This window comes from Odocoileus virginianus, chromosome 21, assembly GCF_023699985.2.
Source record: "Odocoileus virginianus isolate 20LAN1187 ecotype Illinois chromosome 21, Ovbor_1.2, whole genome shotgun sequence".
Lineage (NCBI taxonomy): Eukaryota > Metazoa > Chordata > Mammalia > Artiodactyla > Cervidae > Odocoileus > Odocoileus virginianus.
Window position 1 is genome coordinate 39,109,302 of NC_069694.1, and position 13,799 is coordinate 39,123,100.

The following is a 13,799-nucleotide window of genomic DNA, read 5'->3' on the forward strand; positions in this document are numbered from 1 at the left end:
AAATATCTCCACTATAATTCCATCATCTCCACTAGCTTGTTTGTAGTGATGCTTCCTAAGACCCACTTGACTTCGACTTCCAGGATGTCTGGCTCTAGGTGAGTGATCACACCATCGTGACTAATCTGGGTCATGATGATCTTTTTTGTGTAGTTCTTCTGTGTATTCTTGCCAGCTCTTCTTAATATCTTCTGCTTCTGTTAGGTCCATTTCATTTCTGTCCTTTATTCTGCCCATCTTTGCATGAAATGTTCCCTTGGTAGCTCTAATTTTCTTGAAGAGATCTCTAGTCTTTCCCATTCTGTTGTTTTCCTCTATTTCTTTGCATTGATCCCTGAGGAAGGCTTTCTTATCTCTCCTTGCTATTCTTTGAAACTCTGCATTCAAATGGGTATATCTTTCCTTTTTCTCTTTTGCCTATCGCTTCTCTTCTTTTCACAGCTATTTGTAAGCCTTCCTTAGACAACCATTTTGCCTTTTTACACTTCTTTTTCTTGGGGATGGTCTTGATCCCTGCCTCCTGTACAATGTCATGAACGTCCGTCCATAGTTCTTCAGGCACTCTGTCTATCATATCTAATCCCTTGAATCTATTTCTCATGTACACTGTATAATCATAAGGGATTTGATTTATGTCATACCTGAATGGTCTAGTGATTTTCCCTACTTTCTTCAATTTAAGTCTGTTTTGGCAATAAGGAGTTCATAATCTGAGCCACAGTCAGTTCCTGGTCTTGTTTTTGCTGACTGTATAGAGCTTCTCCATCTTTGGTTGCAAAGAATACAATCAATCTGATTTTGATATTGACTATCTGGTGATGTCCATGTATAGAGTCTTCTCTTGTGTTGTTGGAAGAGGGTGTTTGCTCTGACCAGTGCATTCTCTTGGCAAAACTCTATTATCCTTTGCCCTGCTTCATTCTGTACTCCAAGGCCAAATTTGTCTGTTACTCCAGGTATTTCTTGACTTCCTACTTTGTATTCCTGTCCTTTATAATGAAAAGTACATCTTTTTTTTTTTTGGGGGGGGGTGTTAGTTCTAGAAGTTCTTGTAGGTCTTCATAGAACTGTTCAACTTCAGAAACTGTGCACTTTATTTCTATAATTATTACATCAGCTCCACCTCATATCATCAGGCTTTAGATCCTGGAGTTTGGAAACCCCTCTTCTATACAATATGCACCTAGAATTATCACTTATGGTGTCTATGGTAATTCCTGTAAAAAAAAAATACCTTGGACTAATAGGTGGTAAAAAAAGCTTTATTGAGGATGATGATGATAATGATAACTATTAACATTTGGTATTAAGAGGTGATTTCAATTTCTATTCTCTTCCCACACACACTTCTTAAAACTTCAAGCTTTGAAATCTTCCCACATTTTTCTATCCAGGCAGTTCAACTTCACTTCTATACTTCACACCCAGAACCTCCACAGAGTGGGAAGCTCAGCTATCAGATTTTAGGAACAGTCTTCTTTTGAAATAAAAACACATGCCAGTCTCAGGAAGTGGGTTATATCCTAGCAACAATAAGGAGCTGAGACTGGGCACATCTGCCAAGGATGCCAAAGTGAAGTTTGATACTTTCCTAAACTACAGTTCTTAGATAATACACATATTAATTAAAACCTGCCTCTTGTAACACACACATCACAAACAGTGGTACCACACTCAGCAAATAAGTGGGTTCTACTGCAAAGCCAACAAAAATCTCATCTGTGCCTCTTTTAACCAATCAAGTCATCCAAGCTCTTTGAGATAGTTAAATGGCATTGCAATGGGAATGGCAATGCAGTGGCTGACAGTTTTTGTTTTAAATGCCTTTATTTCGGTTTTAGTTCCAAGAAAAATGCTATAAATCCTGAACTGTACTTAAATTTATAATTTAAATGAACACATTAATGTACTGTATTATAAAAGCAGGATGAGAAGCCCTCTGATAGTATCTTGCCAGCACACTGAAGAAACTCTCTCCTTTATTACACAGACAGACACACAACACACACACACACAGACCTTGAACAAGGGGGTACATAGATACCACAAAAACCTGATACTAGAGAAGTCTGCTCAAGATATAATCAAACTTAAAAGATTTGCACAGCAAAGGAAATCATAAACAACCCACAGAATAGGAGAAAATATTTTCAAATGATGTGATCGACTAGGGATTTTCTCCAAAATATACAAACAGGTCAGCAGCTCAATTTTAAAAAAAATTTTTAATAAGCAGAAGACCTAAATAGACATTTATCCAAAGAAAACATACAGATGGCCAAAAAGCACATGAAAAGATGCATAATATCTCTAATTATTAAAAATAATTAAACAAAGTCTATTCTATTAAGGTATATTTTACATATAAAATACACCCATTTTAAGTCTACAGCTTGAGTTTTGGAAAATACGTACCCACATATAATCAATACCAAAATCAAACTATGGAAATTTCTCTTATCTCAAAAAATTCCTCTTTGTTGGCATTTCCCTTATATTCTGGCTCAAGACAGCCACTGATCTGATTTCTTTTCTAATGCTTTATATAAATGGAGTCATAAAGTATGCACTCCACTATATCTGGCTTCTTTTTTTACAGCATAATGCATAATGTTTTTTATATTGCTTTTGTTGTATTAGTAAACTGTTCCATTTTATTTCTAAGTAGTATTCTACTGTGTGATCATACCATAGTTCGTTTGGAAACTTTTGGCTATTATGAATAAATCTAATATGAACATTTGTTTACAGATCTTTGAATAGCCAGGACACATGTTTTCACTTGTCTTTGGTAAATACACATGAATAGAGATGCTGTGTCATTTGAGAAGTATACATTTAATTTTTAAACTTTCTTTCAGGAAGAGTCTGCTAAATTGTTTTCCAGATTGTTGAATGACTACATTTCCACTAGCAGTGTAGGAGAGTTCTAGTTTCTCCATATTTCCATCAACACTTGGCATTATGGGCCTTTATAATTTTAGCTATTTCTATGGATATATAGTCGTATCTTACTACAGTTTTATTTTTTAGTCATAAATCCATGAAATTTATTTTTTAAATAGAAACGATAATGAAAAGATTAATACTTTGTGATGTCACTTACATAATGAATCTAAAAATGTTGAACTCATAGAACCAGAGAGTACAATGGTGGTTACAAAAAACTACGGGGTAGGGAAAATGGGGAATGTTGGTTAAAGGGTACAAACTTTAAGGCATAAGATGAATATATCTTGGGATCTAATGTACGGAATAGTGCTGCTGCTGCTAAGTCGCTGAGTTGTGTCTGACTCTGTGCGACCCCATAGACGGCAGCCCACCAGGCTCCACCACCCCTGGGATTCTCCAGGCAAGAACACTGGAGTGGGTTGCCACTTCCTTCTCCAATGCATGAAAGTGAAAAGTGAAAGTGAAGTCGCTCAAGTTGTGTTCGACTCTTCGCAACCCCATGGACTGCAGCCTACCAGGCTCCTCCGTCCATGGGATTTTCCGGGCAAGAGTACTGGAGTGGGCTGCCATTGCCTTCTCCGACAGCATAGTAACTATAGTTAATAATATTGTATTGTATAATTGAAATTTATTAAGAGATTACATCTTAAGTGTCTTACCAGAAACCAAAGCCACACACACACAAACACACATACACACATACATATAATCATCATATTATATACTCTAAATATATATGTACAAATTTTATTTGTCAGTTATGCCACAACAGGCTTCCCTGATGGCTCAGTGGGTAGAGAATCTGCCTGCAATGCAGGAGACACAGGAGACACGGTTCAATCTCTGGGTCGGGGAAATCCCCTGGAGAATGTAAAACCCACTCCAGTATTGTGGCCTGGAAAATCCCAGGGACAGAGGAGACTGATGTGCTACAGTCCATGAGGTCGAAAAGAGTTGAATACCACAGATCAGCCAACAAACAAGGCTGGAAAAGAAACTTTAAACATTGTTATAATCTATTAATTTTCTTAGAGGTTACCCTCCATACTGCTTTAGTTTCTATCAATGTAGTTTTTAATTTGCATTTTCGTGATGACTAAATGATACTGAGTATCTTTTCCTGTGCTTATCAGGAAATCATATAATCTTGTTTTGTGAATTGTCTTTTCATAATTTTTTTATTTTTCAGCGGGTTGACTTTTTTTTTTTTTTGAGCCTACTTTTATGTCTAGATGTAAGCCATTTGTCAGACAAATATAATGTAAATGTTTTCTACTATTTGGCTTTGCATTTTAGCTTATTAATGCTCATTTGAAGAGCAGAAGTTTTAGTTTAGATAAAGTTTGACTTAACATATTGTCTTTAATTTTGGCCTTAGGGGCCTTGTCTAGGAAATCTTTACCGACATTAAAGAATGCAAATGTTATCAGTACAGTTCAGTTCAGTCACTCAGTCGAGTTCAGTTCAGTTGCTCAGTCGTGTCCCACTCTTTGCGACCCCATGAACCGCAGCACGCCAGGCCTCCCTGCCCATCACCAACTCCCGGAGTTTACTCAAACTCATGTCCATCGAGTCGGAGATGCCATCCAGCCATCTCATCCTCTGTCGTCCCCTTCTCCTCCTGCCCGCAATCCCTCCCAGCATCAGGGTCTTTTCCAATGAGTCAGCTCTTCACATGAGGTGGCCAAAGTATTGGAGTTTCAGCTTCAGCATCAGTCCTTCCAATGAACACCTGGGACTGATCTCCTTTACGATGAACTGGTTGGATCTCCTTGCAGTCCAAGGGACTCTCAAGAGTCTTCTCCAACACCACAGTTCAAGAGCATCAATTTTTCGACGCTCAGTTTCTTCACAGTCCAACTCTCACATCCATATATGACCACTGGAAAAAACATAGCCTTGACCAGACAGACCTTTGTTGGCAAAGTGATGTCTCTGCTTTTTAACATGCTATCTAGATGGGTCAGTGTTATAGGTCTGGATTAAATGTTTAAGGTTATGACACATTTAGAGTTGCAGTCTGAGGTAAATGTTGAGCTTTGCTTTTTCTTCACATTGAATTCTAGAACATTTTGTTGAGAAGACTGTCCTTTCCCATTGAATTATTGTGGCATCCTTGTCAAAAACAGTTGATCATATATTCATGTGTATATAGGGGGAAGGCATATATTTAATTCTTTCTGTAATCTCTATTTTGTTTCATTGATTAAATTCAACTCATAGGTCAGTTCTAAACTGTCTTGCTTTGAAATAAGTCTTTAAATCCAGTAGTGTGAGTCTTTCAATTTTATGCTTTTAAAAAATATTTTCACTATTGTAAGTCCATTTTATTTATCCATATAAACATTGGAGTCATCAATTTCTACAAAGAAGAAAACTAGATTTGTTCTGAAACTGTAATAGATCTGTAGATCAATTTGAATAGAATATCTTAATGATATTGTTTTATAATCCATGATTTATTATTCTTTAATTTCCCCTAGAAATTTGACAGTTTTAAGTGTACAGGGAGTGAACTTATTTTGTAAACTTTATCCTTCAGAGTTTTATTTTTTTGGCAATGTTGTAAATGGTATATGTTAATTTTCATTTTTTTTTTTTTGGCTACTAAGTAATTCAGTTACTTCTGTATATTGATCTTATATTCTGCAACTGTTACAAATTAGCTTCCTAATTTTGGTAGCATTTTTGGATATCTGCTAGGATTAATGCATGACTTCGTTGTCTTTGTTTATAAAAGAATGATAAAGTGGGCCCTGTTTTAACTATATCTAGGAGCATAATGCTTTCACTCCTTTTATAGATAAGTAAATTGAGATTAGAAAGATTGAGTGGTAAAGTCATGAAGAGAAGAGATTTGGAGTTTAGGCTGGAATCCAAATTTTTACTGTTTACTAGTTGTACAACCTTGGGTAAGTTATTCTTCTGTCTTGGTTTCTACATATCTAACACAAATATGCTGATGCTTTTAAAAATAATAATGCAAGTAATAATTTAATGTTAGAAATTGTGTCTTACTACTGTTGTTATATTAACTGAGATGATGAATGTGAAGGTTTTAGCACAGTGCCTCAGACACCAACCAGTGATACTTGGGTAGACTTCTGAATTCAAGTTTAGGAATGTAATATTGATGAACAAGACAGCTGTTTTCCCATTATTTATCAAAACTGTTTTTCCTTTAAAAAGTATCCAGAACAGGAAAAATGTGTATTCAAGCCCATAGGATAAATCCCCTTGAAGAAAAGACAAAGTAAACTCATTCAAAGGTACATGATAAGTCTTGTTTGTTTTTGTGGGAAAAATCTGACTGGAAGATTTGTAGGTAATGCGTGATATATTCTCAGTTCAGGGTCCATACTAGTTAACTACTCCCAGTGATGGATATCTTCAATTCCAAGCAAGAATGAACAAATTCATAGTTCTTAGACTGTCCCTCAAAGCACACATTTTAAAGGACTTTTCCACTTTTCTTTTTAGAACCCCATAAAATCTCAAATGATCACAAGAAAGACTTTGTAGAGAAAAACCAGGAAAAGCTAGCATGCGGTTTATCATTGTCCAAAGATGATCCTCAAGATCTGTCAGATTGTAAGGGGATATTTCAGCTCAGTCGGGGGAAGTTAGAAATCTTTCTCTGCTGGCTGATCACAACCAGTGTGTCTGCCAACACCGCTTCTTCTCAAATGGCAGCCGTGCTAGTTAATTAGCTCTTGTTTATGTTTTGACTACTGACAGACTTACATTATATTCATATTGTTGTGCAGAACAAATGCCCAGAAAGGTTTGCCTTTGAGCTAAATCATATAATTAAAAAATATATGACTAAAGGTAATTTTGGCTTGAAAACCAAATATCCTATTTCAACAGAAGTTCAAGTTGACTTATAAAAATGCAGACGTTACCTCTGAGATTGACATTATAAAACGCCCTGAATATCTCTGCAAATTCCTCAATCCTCTTATCACTTTGACTTTTTAAAGATTTAACGCTATAGTTGTAAGTATAAAGCATGTTCTTTATGTATAATTCTTGAACTAGAATAAATTTCATCCTTTCATTATGATTAAAAAGCTTTCCCTTTTCCTGATCCTTCTAAACTCTCTTCCAACAATCTTTATTAAAGGTCAAGAAAATGGTTTTTATAAAAGCCAGAATAACATATCACTTGTAGTCATTTAAATTGCAGAAGAGTTTGTACCTTTTTGCTGAGGAGCTCTGTAAAGCATTCTAGGGGTGTTGGAATATTTTCCTTTTAAAGACAAATGCTCCACACTTGGCATGCTCTAGCCACTGTTGCACCCATTTAAAGACTTCTAGATTAGAGTTGAGCATGGGCAAAGCACCTCTCAAAGGAAAGTGTATGCATTGGAGATCCTTGCCTTGGCCGTGATCGTATAGTGGTTAGTACTCTGCGCTGTGGAGATCTTTGCCTTTTTCTATACTCTATTGGGCTTCCCAGGTGGTGCTAGTGATAACAAACCCACCTGCCAATGCAGGAGACATAAGAAACACGGGTTTGATCCCTAGGTCAAGAAGATCCCTTGGAGGAGGGCATGGCAACCCACGCCAGTATTCTTGCCTGGAGAATTCCATGGACAGAGGAGCCTGGCGGGCTACAGTCCATAGAGTTGCATGGAGTCAGACACAACTAAAGCGACTTAGCACACATGCATACCCTACTGCTTTTCTTTTACTTTTTTAACTTCATTTTTCTTCTCAAAGAAACATAAAGAGACACCAGTCAGAAATACAAGTATGCTTTCTGATGTCCTTGATTAGAAGCTGCCCAGACATTGAGAGGCAAAAACCAAATGATTATTTACATAATCCTTAATGCTGACCATTTTAAAGTTCACTGCAACGGAATCAATTGTAAAAGGTAGGTTTAAGTATACTCTTCTTTCTCTGCTACATTGTCCTCATATCACTAAGATAATTTAACACTCAAGTAAACTTGTCTTGTTGGCACTCAGCTGCTTCAGTCATGTTGGACTCTTTGTGACCCCGTGGACTGTAGCCTGCCAGGCTCCTCTGTCCATGGGATTCTCCAGGCAAGAATACTGATGGGTTGCCATGTTCTCCTGCAGGGGATCCTCCCGACCCAGGGATCAAACCTGCGTCTCCCTTATTAGCAGGTGGGTTCTTCACCTGCTGAGCCATTGGGAAATCAGCTTATGTAATCATAAAAGTTAAAGAGCTGCCACTGACAACTTGTTCATTCCACAGCAAAGGACTTCAACCAACATGATGTTTCGATCCCTTGTGTCCAAGGAGTGGTCAAGGTTAATCAGTTAGCTTTCAACTTTCAACTGAAGAATATACCCCAATGGAGTGGTAGCTATAATCATATGGTATTTTTAGGAAAGTGATACTCTGAAAAATACTATCATAATTACGTATTTATGAAATGTTGGTATAAACTGGAGATTTAACAATGATTGCTAGAACAAATCGCTACATTTCTAAAAGAAATAAAATATGCACAGAGATAGTATCAATTAAATGAAGTATGAGAAGTCGCAGTCTTGTTATCTTCTTAATGAATGCAGTACAGAGTGTCATAAATGCCCTTACATCCTTGTCACAGTGTGAATTACAAAGAGAAATACCAAAGAGATGGGAAATTGACTTCCTGTGAACAGGGTCTAGTGTGTGAATCCTCTGTCACTTTCTCACTTCTTAGATGTCTTTCATTAGTGAGTTCTCATAGTCTAATAATCAATCCCCAAATATTCCTGATTATGGGAAGATAATACTATTGCCATTTTCACAGTCACATTATGATATTTTTAGTGTGTTGAGTACAGTAATTATTTGTTAACAGCAACACATGAAAGTATGAATAAAATGTCTTTATGTACAAAGTGGCAAGGCAGGATTTTGACCCAACATTTAATAATACACTTGCGAATCTTCCCTGTGTTAACATAGTGGAAAACAATAAATACAATCGTTAGGTAATATAAGAACAATGAAAAAGTAGAAAAGTCTCCATGGATGAAAACTGTTGGTTCTGAAAACTTTAAACTCAAGGGACAGATTCCATCAGTGAAACCACCTGCTGGTCTGTCAGGCTGACTGCTCACAGATGCCCCTCCTAAAATCCACTCTCCTAGGAATATGGTATTCCTATAAAATGTGGTAATGCACTTCTTCACATCCTAGAGGATAGGGGAGCTGCATGATTCTTTCTGATTCTATTAGATTACTGCACGTCATCTGGACATCACTTCATTGGGACAGGTGACCAGCGAGCAGGATTGGCAGTAAGGATTGATTCCACAGGGCTTTCTCCCCATGCGGCATTGAAGCTGAAGAGTAAGCCTGTTGAGGGGAAACAAAAAAGTTCAGATTACAAGAAAGGGAAGAAGTAGAGATGCTGGAGGGAAACCATCGCTTGGTAAGAAATGTTAGTGACCAGCTGAATTTTTCCACCCAGTAGAGTCACTGAAGGGACTTTGCTGGTGGCTCAGACAAAGAATCTGCCTGCAATGTGGGAGACCTGGGTTTGACCCTGGGGTTGGGAAGGCCCCCTGGAGAAGGGAATGACAACCTACTCCAGTATTCTTGCCTGGAGAATTCCATGGACAGAGGAGCCTGGTGGGCTATAGTCCATGGGGTTGCAAAGAGTCAGACACGACTGAGCAACTAACATACACACATATAGAGTCACTGGAATGTCCCATATGCACTTCAACCTCAACAATTCTGAAAGGAAACCCACTAGAGTGCCTCCCAAACCCATTCCCTCTTGCTCAGTAATTCCAATCTTTTCTCTTACCTCCACGATCCATGCAGACAATCATGCTACAAGCATGGCCATAATCTATACCCTTAATAGTCCTCACCCACAATGCCTACATTCACACAATCACCACCTCTGGAGAATTTTATTTTCCAGACACTTCTCTATTCCATACTGCTGCTTCATCTCCATTCCAGCTAGAGACTTAGGGTAGTCAGAACTGCAAGAGCCCTCTGACTTCTCTGCTTCTAGCCTTATCACTCTTGAATTAATCTTCCACATTAAATACTCAGTGATGTGTTTCAAGCACAAATCTCACCATATTCGTCTTCTGATTAAAACACTTCGCTGTACCCTATCACTAATGGGACATCATTCAAGGTCTGTTGCTTGGGGTAACAATGTAAGTCATTATGAAATTTATTGGCAACTTTCATGCTTTGCTGCTGTGTACTTATCAGGGAGAAGAATGAAGGGGCACTCTCCACCTCTCCTTCACAGGAAGGAGAGCCAGGGCTTTAGTTTATTACTTTGGGTTTTCCCATTTGCAGTACAGAAACAACTTTCTGTGTTGGTCTGAAAAGGAGCAGGAGCCTGAAGTTTCTGTGCTTTAATTGGGAAAGGGGCACCCGGCCCCCACATGGAAGGGCTTTGGTGCCATCATGCTGCTGGTGGCAGTGCTGGGGGTTTGCTGGAATCTGGGAGGAGAATGACAAGGTGGGGGTGTGGGCGGGCAGGCGGACCAGGGTGGAGACCTGCATTTTACTCCTTCGTGGTGTGGTTGATGGAGGCAGGGCCTTTGGCAGGAACCAGTGCACTGCTGCCTTGCCTGGGAGGAAGATGGCCACTAGTTGCCATGATTTGGGGGACGCTTTGAAGAGCAGAGAGTGGACAGAGGGTCCATGTTAAGCCTTAGTCTGTGGAAATGACTGTGCTGCTGCTGCTGCTAAGTCGCTTCAGTTGTGTCCGGCTCTGTGCGACCCCATAGACGGCAGCCCACCAGGCTCTGCCATCCCTGGGATTCCCCAGGCAGGAACACGAGTGAGTTGCCATTTCCTTCTCCAGCGCATGAAAGTGAAAAGTGAAAGTGAAGTCGCTGAGTCCTGTCCAATTCTTCACGACCCCATGGACTGCAGCCTACCAGGCTCCTCTGTCCATGAGATTTTTCAGGCAAGAGTACTGGAGTGGGTTGCCACTGCCTTCTCTGGGAAATGACTGTAAAGCAGGGCATTTCTAATGTCCTCCCAGAGCACCTGTGGCTGACGATGGGCCAGCCCAGGCAAGAGCATGGTGTAATTCTAGAAGAAGCATAGTGATTACTGGGATGACTGAGAAACAGTCCCCACTCAGATTTTGGACTAATTTCCTGGGTGTGTTCTACTTTCAAGGCCAGAGAGTCTCCCGAAATGAATAAATGGCTTCTTGATGGCATTAATAAAAGGGAAAGAATCTGTTTTTATCCTCCTTAGGAAAAGAAAACATGCCTTCTCGCCATGTGGAGTCCTGTACACTGTAGCTTGGCCAACCCTCTTATGATCTGGTATCCTCAACTGCTTCAGCCTCACTTATCAGCCCTGCTGGCACTGAGCTCTCTCTTCTAGAACTGTGCTTCCCACACTATCTGTGGACCAGGTTGGCTTTTTTAAACATTTCTAATCAATTGCAAACTGGTCTTTTTCAAAATAAAATCACATGAGTAAAATGTTGAAGCAATATCAGATCGCTATAACAATTTTAAATGCTTACACTCAGAGTCTGTACTTAATCTCATTGTGGAACAGAATCAACGGTTCACTGACCCTGCAGCACATACATAAAGAACAGCTCTAGGGTAAATAGTTTTCTATAAAATTTTCCATACCCCATGCAGCTTCACAATTCTTTGCATTTATACATGCTGTTCCCTGTGTCTAGAAAAATCTAGGTTACTTTTTTTTTAATCCTGTAAGTCTCAACTTAAATACTAAATTCTCTAAGAAATTTATCATTAAACTTCAAAGTACTATGGCTATCTTTACATAAAGTGAAAGTCACCCAGTCATGTCTGACTCTTTGCGACCCTATGGACAATAGCCTACCAGGCTCCTCCGTTCATGGGATTCTCCAGGCAAGAATACTGGAGTGGGTTGCCATTCCCTTTTCTGGGCTATCTTCCTGATCCAGGGATTGAACCCTGTTCTCTCATACTGAGGGCAGATTCTTTACCATCTATCTTATTTACCATATTCTGCTAAAATGATCTTATTTGTATATCTCGTCACTAGTCTAAGCTCCTTCAGGATAGCAACCATGTCACGTTCCTCTTAATATCTGGTCTAGTACTTAGCAGAGTAATATTTCTGTCACTTTTTCTTCAACTGAACCATAATCCTCTGTAGATGAGCTTCCAAGTGAAGCTAAGTGTTTGCAACATAGATCAGCTAGGTAAACATTTTGATTTGTGTGAGTAGGATAATGGTAAGGATTAATATGGTACTGATAATTTTTTCTCCATAAAGATAAGAAATCAACAATAGGAACAAACTGGGGTTTTCATCAGAGTGTATTCCACATTGACAGTCTTTCTCAAGAAACAGATTTTGCTTGCTTCATTAATGATTTTATTCATTAGTTGATGTTCCAGTTTGAATGTCTATACAATATCAGCATAAACTTTCTTTCCAACATTATAATCCCTCTGAAATTCAATGTGCCAGCTTCAATGATAATACAGAACTTTATGATCATGGAATCTTTCATAACCCTAAATATTGTACATTTGTGATTCTTTAAAAAATTAATGATTGCTTTAATAATAAAGTATCATGTTAGATTCTTTAACCATAAGCAAAGGAGCACAATGGTTTTAGGAGAAAAGACCATTCTGTCCTGGTTTTATAGATGTTGAACACAGTGTAAAGCATTATGAAGAAATTCGTTCAGGGGTATAGACTAAGACTGGAATATAAATCTCTTTTTACTTGTGATGTTTTCTTTTTAGCCCTCATCATTCATTTTAAATGTAAGAAAAATAATTGAAAAGCATATTAAGCTCTTCTGGAAGTTCATGAAGATGCTTTTAGATTATCAAGGGTATCATTTAGAAAATTACAGAAGTACAGTGAATTGTATCTGGGAGAAAAGTAGAAACGGGTAATATTCCACTTTGTTGAGGATCTGTGGGATAAGATTTTCATACAAGTTACTGGTCTTGCTTATTCTTGGTTCTTTATTGATCTGAAATTCCCCTCATATCTTAAATGGGCAGGTGACTCACAACAGAACGGACAGGGGAACTACCAGCAAAGGAGTGACCGGGTGGAAGCCAGTCCCCTGCCTTCTACAGCGTAGGCTTGGTCTCAGAACAATTAAAAGGACTTCTGTTCAATTCTAGGAGAAGGCAACGGCAGCCCACTCCAGTACTCTTGCCTGGAAAATCTCATGGATGGAGGAGCCTGGTAGGCTGCAGTCCATGGGGTCGCAAAAAGTCAGACACTACTGAGCGACTTCACTTTCATTTTTCACTTTCATGCATTGGAGAAGGAAATGGCAACCCACTCCAGTGTTCTTGCCTGGAGAATTCCAGGGATGGCAGAACCTGGTGGGCTGCCATCTATGGGGTCCAACAGAGTCAGACACGACTGAAGTGACTTAGCAGCAGCAGCAGTTCAATTCTAAAATCTTTCCCCCCTCATTTAAGATTTATCTTGGACGCTGTTGTTTAGTCACTCGGTAGTGTCTGATTCTTTTATGAATGACTTCATGGACTGTAGCCCTGCCAGGCTTCTCTGTCTATGGGATTTCCCAGACAAGAATACTGAAGTGATTTGCCATTTCCTTCTCCAGGAGATCTTTCCAACCCAGAGATTGAACCTGTGTCTCTAGCGTTGGCAGGCAGATTCTTTACAACTGAGCCATTTGGGGAGCCCTATATCTTGGACATGTTTCAGTTTGTTTCAGTTCAGTTTATTTCAGTCACTCAGTTGTGTCTGACTCTTTGCAACCCCATGGACTGCAGCATGCCAGGTTCCCTGTCCATCACCAACTCCCAGAGTTTACTCAAACTCATGTCCACTGAGTCGGTGATGCCATCTAACCATCTCATCTTCTGTCATCCCCT

The 13,799-nt window shown here is 39.0% G+C and overlaps 1 protein-coding gene across 6 annotated transcripts in view; it reads right to left on the reverse strand.

Moving 5' to 3' along the window:
- Positions 1–8,792: 8,792 nt before the first annotated feature.
- The window catches only part of EMCN (endomucin), a 126,548-nt gene continuing 121,541 nt past the window's right edge, over positions 8,793–13,799 (reverse strand). For all 6 annotated transcript variants that reach the window (XM_070452184.1, XM_020884229.2, XM_070452182.1 and 3 more), the window contains one exon: positions 8,793–9,279. The gene's annotated coding sequence lies outside the window, so the exon portion shown is untranslated. The remainder of the gene's footprint in view (positions 9,280–13,799) is intronic.